This window comes from Tupaia chinensis, unplaced genomic scaffold (assembly GCF_000334495.1).
Source record: "Tupaia chinensis unplaced genomic scaffold, TupChi_1.0 Scaffold146187_1, whole genome shotgun sequence".
Classification (NCBI taxonomy): domain Eukaryota; kingdom Metazoa; phylum Chordata; class Mammalia; order Scandentia; family Tupaiidae; genus Tupaia; species Tupaia belangeri.
In genome coordinates, this window is record NW_006206042.1 from 1746839 (window position 1) to 1754772 (window position 7934).

General features: G+C 39.4%; 1 protein-coding gene across 1 annotated transcript in view; it reads right to left on the bottom strand.

Annotated features, from left to right (window-relative positions):
• The window catches only part of LOC102501556 (putative olfactory receptor 10J6), a 10307-nt gene extending 2373 nt beyond the window's left edge, over positions 1 to 7934 (bottom strand). The window contains exon 1 of the mRNA XM_006168871.2: positions 7455 to 7934. The gene's annotated coding sequence lies outside the window, so the exon portion shown is untranslated. The remainder of the gene's footprint in view (positions 1 to 7454) is intronic.

Here is a 7934-nt window from a genome sequence, read left to right on the forward strand (position 1 = left end):
CCTGAAAGGAGGCAAAGAGGAGAGATTGTGGTGTGGCCATTCTTTATGAATGGTGCTTTCTCTTCTTCTCTGTCTCTCTCTGGTAAGCACATGCACCGTCTAGCAATAAAAATAAAATAAAATAAAATAAAATAAAATAAAATAAAATAAAATAGAGAGAGAAAGAGAAGGATCAGTAACACAACAGAATTAGACCTTAAAATAAATGATTGATTTCTCTTTGGCAGAGGAAATTTTAAGGGTGAAGAGGTATAATATCTGATTTAAGGTTGTTTGCTAAACTATATTGTAATATAGACTCCCTCAAGAGCCATGAAGCTTCATGTAAAGCTGCTGTATGTATAATCTTCAGTCACTGAGATTTGTGAATTGGGTAACAGCACAGTGGAGAGAAGGGCACCATACGTAGGGATAAAACCCAGAGTGAGGGGCAAAAGTTTATGTTGGTAATGACTGAACAAAACTCAGGGTCTTCTCCGGCCTTGCCTTCCCCCGTGCAAGTAATTTTTCCTAGAAATTCGGTGAGGGATCCTGGGATTTCTGCTATATAGTAAATAGTGGTTTGAACTACTTTGCTTACAAAAACAAGGTAGCGAGACTCCTGAAATATTCAGACAAGAAGCCATTTTAAAGCTGAGGTGTGTTCTGGCATGTTCAGGGAAGCTATGCTCTAAACTCCATTTCCTAGACTCCTGAAATAGTCACACAAGAAGCCATTTTAAAGCTGAGTTGTGTCCTGGAGTGTTCAGGGAAGCCATTCTCTAAACTTCATCTCATAGACTCTCAAAATAGTCAAACAAGAAGCCATTTTAAAGCTGAGGTATGTGTTGGCATGTTCGTGTGGCACTAGTGCGCTGTGTGGTTTTCATTTTTTATGTGTAAAAAAGAAATCCCCTCCCCCCCTTTTTTTGGGAGAGGTTTTGCTATAGGGTGCGTGTGCTCACCAGACAGACAGAGAGAGACAGAGAGACAGAAAGTGAGAAATCACCCCCCAGGGGGGATGGCCACGCTGCAATCCCTTCTCCTCCATTCTCTTCTCGGGATCTTGGGCATGCACGCATGCACACGCCCCCGGCGTGAGTTTAAGCTACTGGGTCTGGGACGTGAACCGCGGTCGACTACGTGGGAGTCCAGCGACATAGCCATTACACTAACTGCTGGTCCTGTCCCCCTTTTTTTTGGTGGTAATTTTCTAGTTTTATTTCCTTTTTGCTCATTTTTTTAAACTTTACTTTTCTACTCTAAGCTTTACTCTCCACAAACTGAATGTTTAGATAGGCGTAGGTGCACAGTAGCCAAGCATCTGAATACTTTGAGTCATTGAAATCCTCACCAGTTATTGAACCTCCTGCTCTAATGAAGAAATTTCTTTTTATAAATCTGGACTCCTAATCTTTCTGTGGATACCACATTGCCAAGCACAGTGGATAGTTTTTGTCACAGAATGACCAGAAACAACTGCAGAGGCATAAGAAACATGAGAAATCAAGAAAATATCTCTCCCCTAAGGGAAAAGAACAATCCCTCATCATCCACAGACAGTACAGTAGAACTCATGGAAATGTCTGATGGAGACTTCAGAATATTTATAGTGACAGAACTAAATGAGATGCAAGAGCTGAGAGATAATGAAATCCAGAAGATGCAGAAGAAAAGAGACAATGAGTTCCAGAAGGTGTTGAAGTTCTTGCATGATCTGAAAGAAGAAATACACACCATAAAAAAAGAATCAAATGGAACTGTTAGAGATGAAGGCTGCCATTCAGGAAATCAAAACCGCCCTCGAAAATATTAAAAGCAGATTAGTTCGTGCAGAAAATTGAATCTCGGATGTTGAAGGCAAAACCTCTGGTCTAGAAAAAACAACCAAAAAAAACTGAGAAACACCCCCTCCAAAATGATAATACTGTACAAGAAATACTAGACAGCATTAAGTGCCCAAACATCCAGATAATCGGCATCCCAGAAGGTGAGGAAACTAATAAGGGCATTGATAATCTATTCCATGAAATCTTGGAAGAAAACTTTCCAAATCTAGAGACATATTCAAATATCCAGACACAAGAAATACAAAGGACTCCTAATAGAATCAACCCAAGAAGATCTTCTTCAAGGCATATCATAGCCAGACTGGCCAAATCTACAGACAAAGACAAGATACTAAAATCGGCAAGAGAGAAACATCAGGTTACTTATAAAGGTTATCCAATCAGGTTAACCTCAGACCTCTCATTAGAAACAACGTGAGCAAGGAAAAGAATGGGAAAATATATTCAAAGTGTTAAGTGAAAAACAGTTTCAACCAAGACCAAGAATACTATACCCAGCAAGATTATCTTTTATATGGAAAGAAAGGATAAAAACGTTCTCAGAAAAACAAGACCTGAAAGAATTTGCCAATAGCAGACCCACTCACTCTTCAAGAAGTTCTGGAAGGAGTGTCCTATCAGGAAAACTAAAGACACATACAGAAATAAGAGAACAAAAGGCAATCATGAAAATGACCAATTTAATGCTAGGGATAAAAAAATATCACTAAAACATTGAATGTTAACTTCCAGGATTTAAATGAAAAGTTTGGACCACAGTTACACTGCATATTCAACAGAAGAGAGTTTGAATAAGACTGAAATCGTGAAATAGAACTTTATGACTTTTGAGTAAAACATTACTGATTTTTTTACTATGCTTTGTTTTCCCAATTTAAATATTTTACTGTCTTTTGAGTTGTTGATAGGCTTAGCAATTTGTTAAAATATTTTTCTTGTTTGTTTCTTTTTCTTCTCTTTTTCTTTTTTTTTTAGATGTTTTTGCTATAGGGTGCGTACGCTCGCCAGACAGAGAGAGAGAGACAGAGAGATAGAAAGCGAAGTGAGAAATCACCCCCCAGGGGGGGATGGCTACTCCGCAATCCCTTCTCCTCCATTCTACTCTTGGGATCTTGGGCACATGTGCACACGCACCCAGCATGAGTTTAAGCCACCGGGTTTAGGACACGAACTGCGGTTGACTATGTGGGAGTCCAGCGACTTAACCATTACGCTAACTGCTGTTCCCCCTTGTTTGTTTCTTTAAGTGGAAACATAAACTTTTCTTCCTTCCTGACCCCTCCTGAATTGGAAATATTAGGGAGTATTCTTATTTTGTGGCAGAAGGGTTATTTGCATAAGTTCAATAATGCTTGTTGCATTGAATCAGAAATTGGAAATACTCATTATTGGACAGGGCTTTGACTGGAATGTCATACCTGAAGATTAATCAGAAAACTATGAAACTAAGGTGGATCTCAAGTAAGCCAACAGAAGCTCTTAGAAAGATGGTGTGGCACCATAAATAGTTCTGCCTGGCAGAGAGGATTAGAGAAGACATATGGAAGAATTTATAACATAAAATAACCTAGACTTTTCCAGCCTAGCATTGTAATCAGTGGAAATTGCAAAAGAGCAACCACACCAGAGGATTATCTTGAGAAAGACGTTGAAGGAAGAAAAGGAGTGATCTTTGCTAGCAGATGGTATATCACAGAATATTTGGTAGGCAGGGTTGAATTGAGAAGGTTTATATGTGACTTGTGTGCCGGGCATTTGCTTTTCAACAATTTGAGTAGTTGACAAGTAAAAACTTTCTCAAAAATATTTAAAACCATATTGTCTCTGTTGTTATAGAGTCACAAACAAAATTATACAAAATAATAAGAAAGATTTTGAACATTATCTTTAAAATTCAGTATTCTGAAATCTTGAAAGTTATTAACTGTACAGAACTATGGAGTATGAGCAAAAATTTTTTGATATGTAAAGTAAATGTTTGTAGAAAAATGTAAAAATAAATAAATAAATGGAGGAAACAAAACAAAACAAAACAAAACAAAAGGTAGCATCACTAGGTCAGAGAATTTGGTTGCATTTAGGAAATCGCCAGCAATAATCTAGGAAATATTCTAGGTCCCTAGGAATCCAAGAAACATAATTTAGGAAACATTGTGGGTGTTCTGGAAAATTCCTCATCCTGATAAATAAGGAAGCAAACATTGCAGGTAGAAATGAGTGTGTCACTAATACGTAATTTTATATTAAAAAACAACTGGGTTGCAATTAATTAGGTAGGCAAAGATTACAGAGAGTGACAGTGCAACTCTAAGCAGCTTTTGAGAAAGAAAGAGATAGGGCAATAGAGCTGTGGCTATGCAAATGTAAACAAATTCAAATGAAAGAAAATTAAAAATTAGGTCAGTTACACTAGCTACATTTCAAATGCTGAAGCATGTGACAAGTCGCTACCATATTGGACAGCACACATGTTAAACATTTCTTTCAGTGGTGAGCATTCTGTTGAATTTGCTGCTACAGAGGCTGACCATGGCAGACATGTGGAACACATTTAATAATAACAAAACACTTGGAGTCAGTATATGGCAGAGTGGTAAAGGTGCTGGACTTCCATATGGTCAACTGTGGTTCGAGTCCCAGACTTGGCAGCTGGCTTGAAAATCATGCCAGGCATGTGTGCATACATGCCCAATATCCCAAGTGGAGAATGGAGGAGAAGATACTGTAGTATGATCATTCCTCTGATGAGTGATTTCTCACTTTCTCTCTTTGGCAAGCACATGTGCCCTATGGCAAAAACCTAAAAAAAAAAAAAAAAAAAGAAAAGTTAAAAAAGAACCCAGTAAGTAATAATAATATGGTGTGCTTCCATATAGTTAAGAATATTCATGTGTGTGTGTGTGTCAATGCTCATACATATTTGTGTATGTAGGGGAAAAGTCAGAAAAGATATGCACCTGGTATTATCATGGGCTAGTTGTTATGTTGTGGTGGGGTGAAATTATAGGGGAGTTTGATTTTGCACACTGCCATTGTTATAATAAGAATTATGACCCTTATTTTTAAATATTCTAATTTTAAGCACAAAAGTATGGCTTGTAAATAGTTTGGAGAGGTTAAGGAGCATGCCAGCTGAGAACAGATATTAGACTTGACAAGAAGTGGGTCACTCTTGTCAGCCATAGTTTTAGTAGAGCTTCGGGCTGGAAAGCCTGATTACATGGAGTAATCAAAGGATTTTGTTAATATGGCAGACAAGAAGAACAGACCTCACATGCCTTTTCTCTCTCCTGACGAGACTATTGTGATGAGTAACAAAAGATGCTTAAGGAGTTATAGAGGCAGGAAGACTGTTGACATATTTGGGATAGGAAAAGAGGAAGAAAATACAAAACCGAATTGAGACTAGAGAAGGGAAGCTATTCCTAGTGTTTTTAATTAGGGGCCAAACAGTGCTACTTTTCATCATCCACTGATGTATTGTAAATAGGTTGCATGTGAATATGAATTTACTTCAAATTAGTTATAAAATGATAGTCCAGATAGCTAATGGATTATTAGATACAGGAAGCCTGGGTAAGATACACAAGCCCTGGGGAAAAGAAGTATGTTTGTTGCCTGTGGTACACATTTGAACCGGACTGAATGGAAGATGAAAGAACATCTTCAAGCATGATGTTCCTAAAACTTGGGTGAACAAATGCTAAAAGAGAAGTCAGGTCAAGACATGTGGGAGCCAGAACTGCCCCTTCAAACCAACGTTCTTTCCATCTTGCTTCGTATTTATTTGGAGGCAGGTAGGTGGTAAGTGAGGAAGCTCTCACTTCTCCTACTTGAGGAGCTCGGCTGTGGGGGAAAGCTCAGCGTCACATTCCGTCAAACAAACAGATCAACAATGAAAGAGCCCTGAGCCCTAGGACTCACCCTCTGTTGGGCACACTTCAGTGACCATCACCGTCTCAGGGTCCTCCATACGTCACTGATTTCTCCAAGTATCCTTCCCAACCATGATGCTCTCCCCAAAAGGAATTCTGTTCTGTTTTATAGTCCATCTCGGTACATCTCCAGGGATATTTTGGAGTCCCTTAAAGGTTAACGTTAATTGCCTGGTTGTCTCACATTTTAGCCTCTTTTTGAAGTGCACAAACTATCTAAAATTGTTACTGTAGAAGGACTTACGGCTCAAATGGCAAATACAGGACTATCTGTGGAGATGAGGCAGGCCCCAGTGAGAGAGACTGGGGAGAGGGATCCAGGAGTAAACCATATTGTTAGTGCTCCTTGGACTTTACAAAGAGATGTATATAGGCAAAATCAGGTAGCACTGAACACTAATCCCTTAGGAAGGGCTTAAAGGACAGGAAGTTGCCCCACAGTAACAGAAAGTTACCCCCAAGTGTGTAGAATGGGCAGATTGGTTCCATCAGTGGCTATTTCAGGCATTGTAGCACCAGATGGTCATCACAGTTTTTTAGTACTGGCTACCTTTAAAAGAATTTCGATGGGGGCAGATGTGCCCACCAGAGACAGGATTGACGGGAGTGAGAAAGTACCTCCCCACCCCCATGGGGAATGATCTCACTTCAATCCCTTCTTTATTTCTCTCTCCTTTTGGGAGTTTGGGTATACACATATGCCTGGCATGTTTTTCCAGCTGCTGGGTCTGGGACTCAAGCCGTGCAGTCACCCATGTGGGATCCAGTCACCTTAATCACGGTGCCACGTGCTGGCCCATGGATGAGTCACCGCGCAGTCAGAAGTGCGGCTGCGCGGTAGCAGCAGCCCTTCTACACCCAAATCCGGGCTCTTTCTTTTCCTGAACCCTTTGGGTATTTCTGTGTAGGGGACACACCAGTAGATAATCTCAAAAGCCCGCTGTACAACAGAAAAGAGCTTTCAAAATGATTTATACATTCCAGAAGGATAAAAACCCTGGGGGAGAGTAAAAATACTGAAATGTGCTCATGCATCAAAATCTTAGTCATGAAGCCAATATTCCTACCAGAGGAAAAAGAAAAATAAAGTGGAGGGGAAAACTCAATTTGAAGGTATAAAGGAAACACCATTTGTAAAGGGAAGAAATTATTACAAAAACCTCAGATAACCCTCAATATTACAGTCTTGATAAGAAAAAATGTATGCCTGGAAAGAGAACCTGTTTTTTTCTTTTAATTAAATATGCAAGGTATGCTAAGCCTCTGTAAATTTATTTTGTGTGCCCCGGAATTGTGTGGTTAAAAAAAAAACAACGATGGTGTCTTATTGCAGAGTTTGTTTCCATTTCCTTCCCTTTTTAAACAAAATAGACCTAAAGATCTAGATACGGAGGAGTTGAGTTCTTAAAAAACTGACGATTAGAGGAACTCTTTGAATACATAAGGAAAGGATGACTTTTCTTTGGGACAGAAGCCTCCTCAGATCCAAAGAGTTCCCCCTTCCTTATTGAGTCTAAAATCTGTGCTGTTTTCTGGTTTTAGAATGTACCAAGCAATCGTGCCTTATTTACAAAAGATTCTTGCAATGCCAGGAAATCTGATTGTCTTTTTTTTTTTTTTTTGTGCTAAAAGAAATCACAACATCTTGGAATCTTTCAGAGCTCAGCCTTATGAGATATTAGTCACTTACATTTCACTGGACTCTGGCTGCAATACAAGGTGATATTCGCACTGAGCTCCTCTGACTCTGTCTCTGCCTTTCGAAGAGTTGCTCCTTAAAACTCTCTAATTAGGAAGGGTCTCTCAGGGGAGAAGTTTTGCTTCTAGTTCTTGTCTCCTGGGTTAATTTGCCAAGAAACTTTATATGAGTCCCATGGGTGTGCATGGAGTCAGAATCCAGAAATGAGTCAGGGGACCTCATTACAAGTGGATCACACAAGGAATACTGGCCTGCTTTGGTCTCTTGTGGTCATGGAGTTAGTTTTCTTCCAGGGGAATGTAGCTCAACCCAGTTGAAGACATGTTGAATTTCACAGAACACCACCTTTTGTTCTTCTGAATCTCTGTTAGTGTTTTAGCCTCAGTTACCGTAAGTGAAAATGCACCCGTGTAGAAATCAAACATAGTGGCTCTCTGTATCCAGAAGGAGCTTACTTCATTCCTTCTCTTT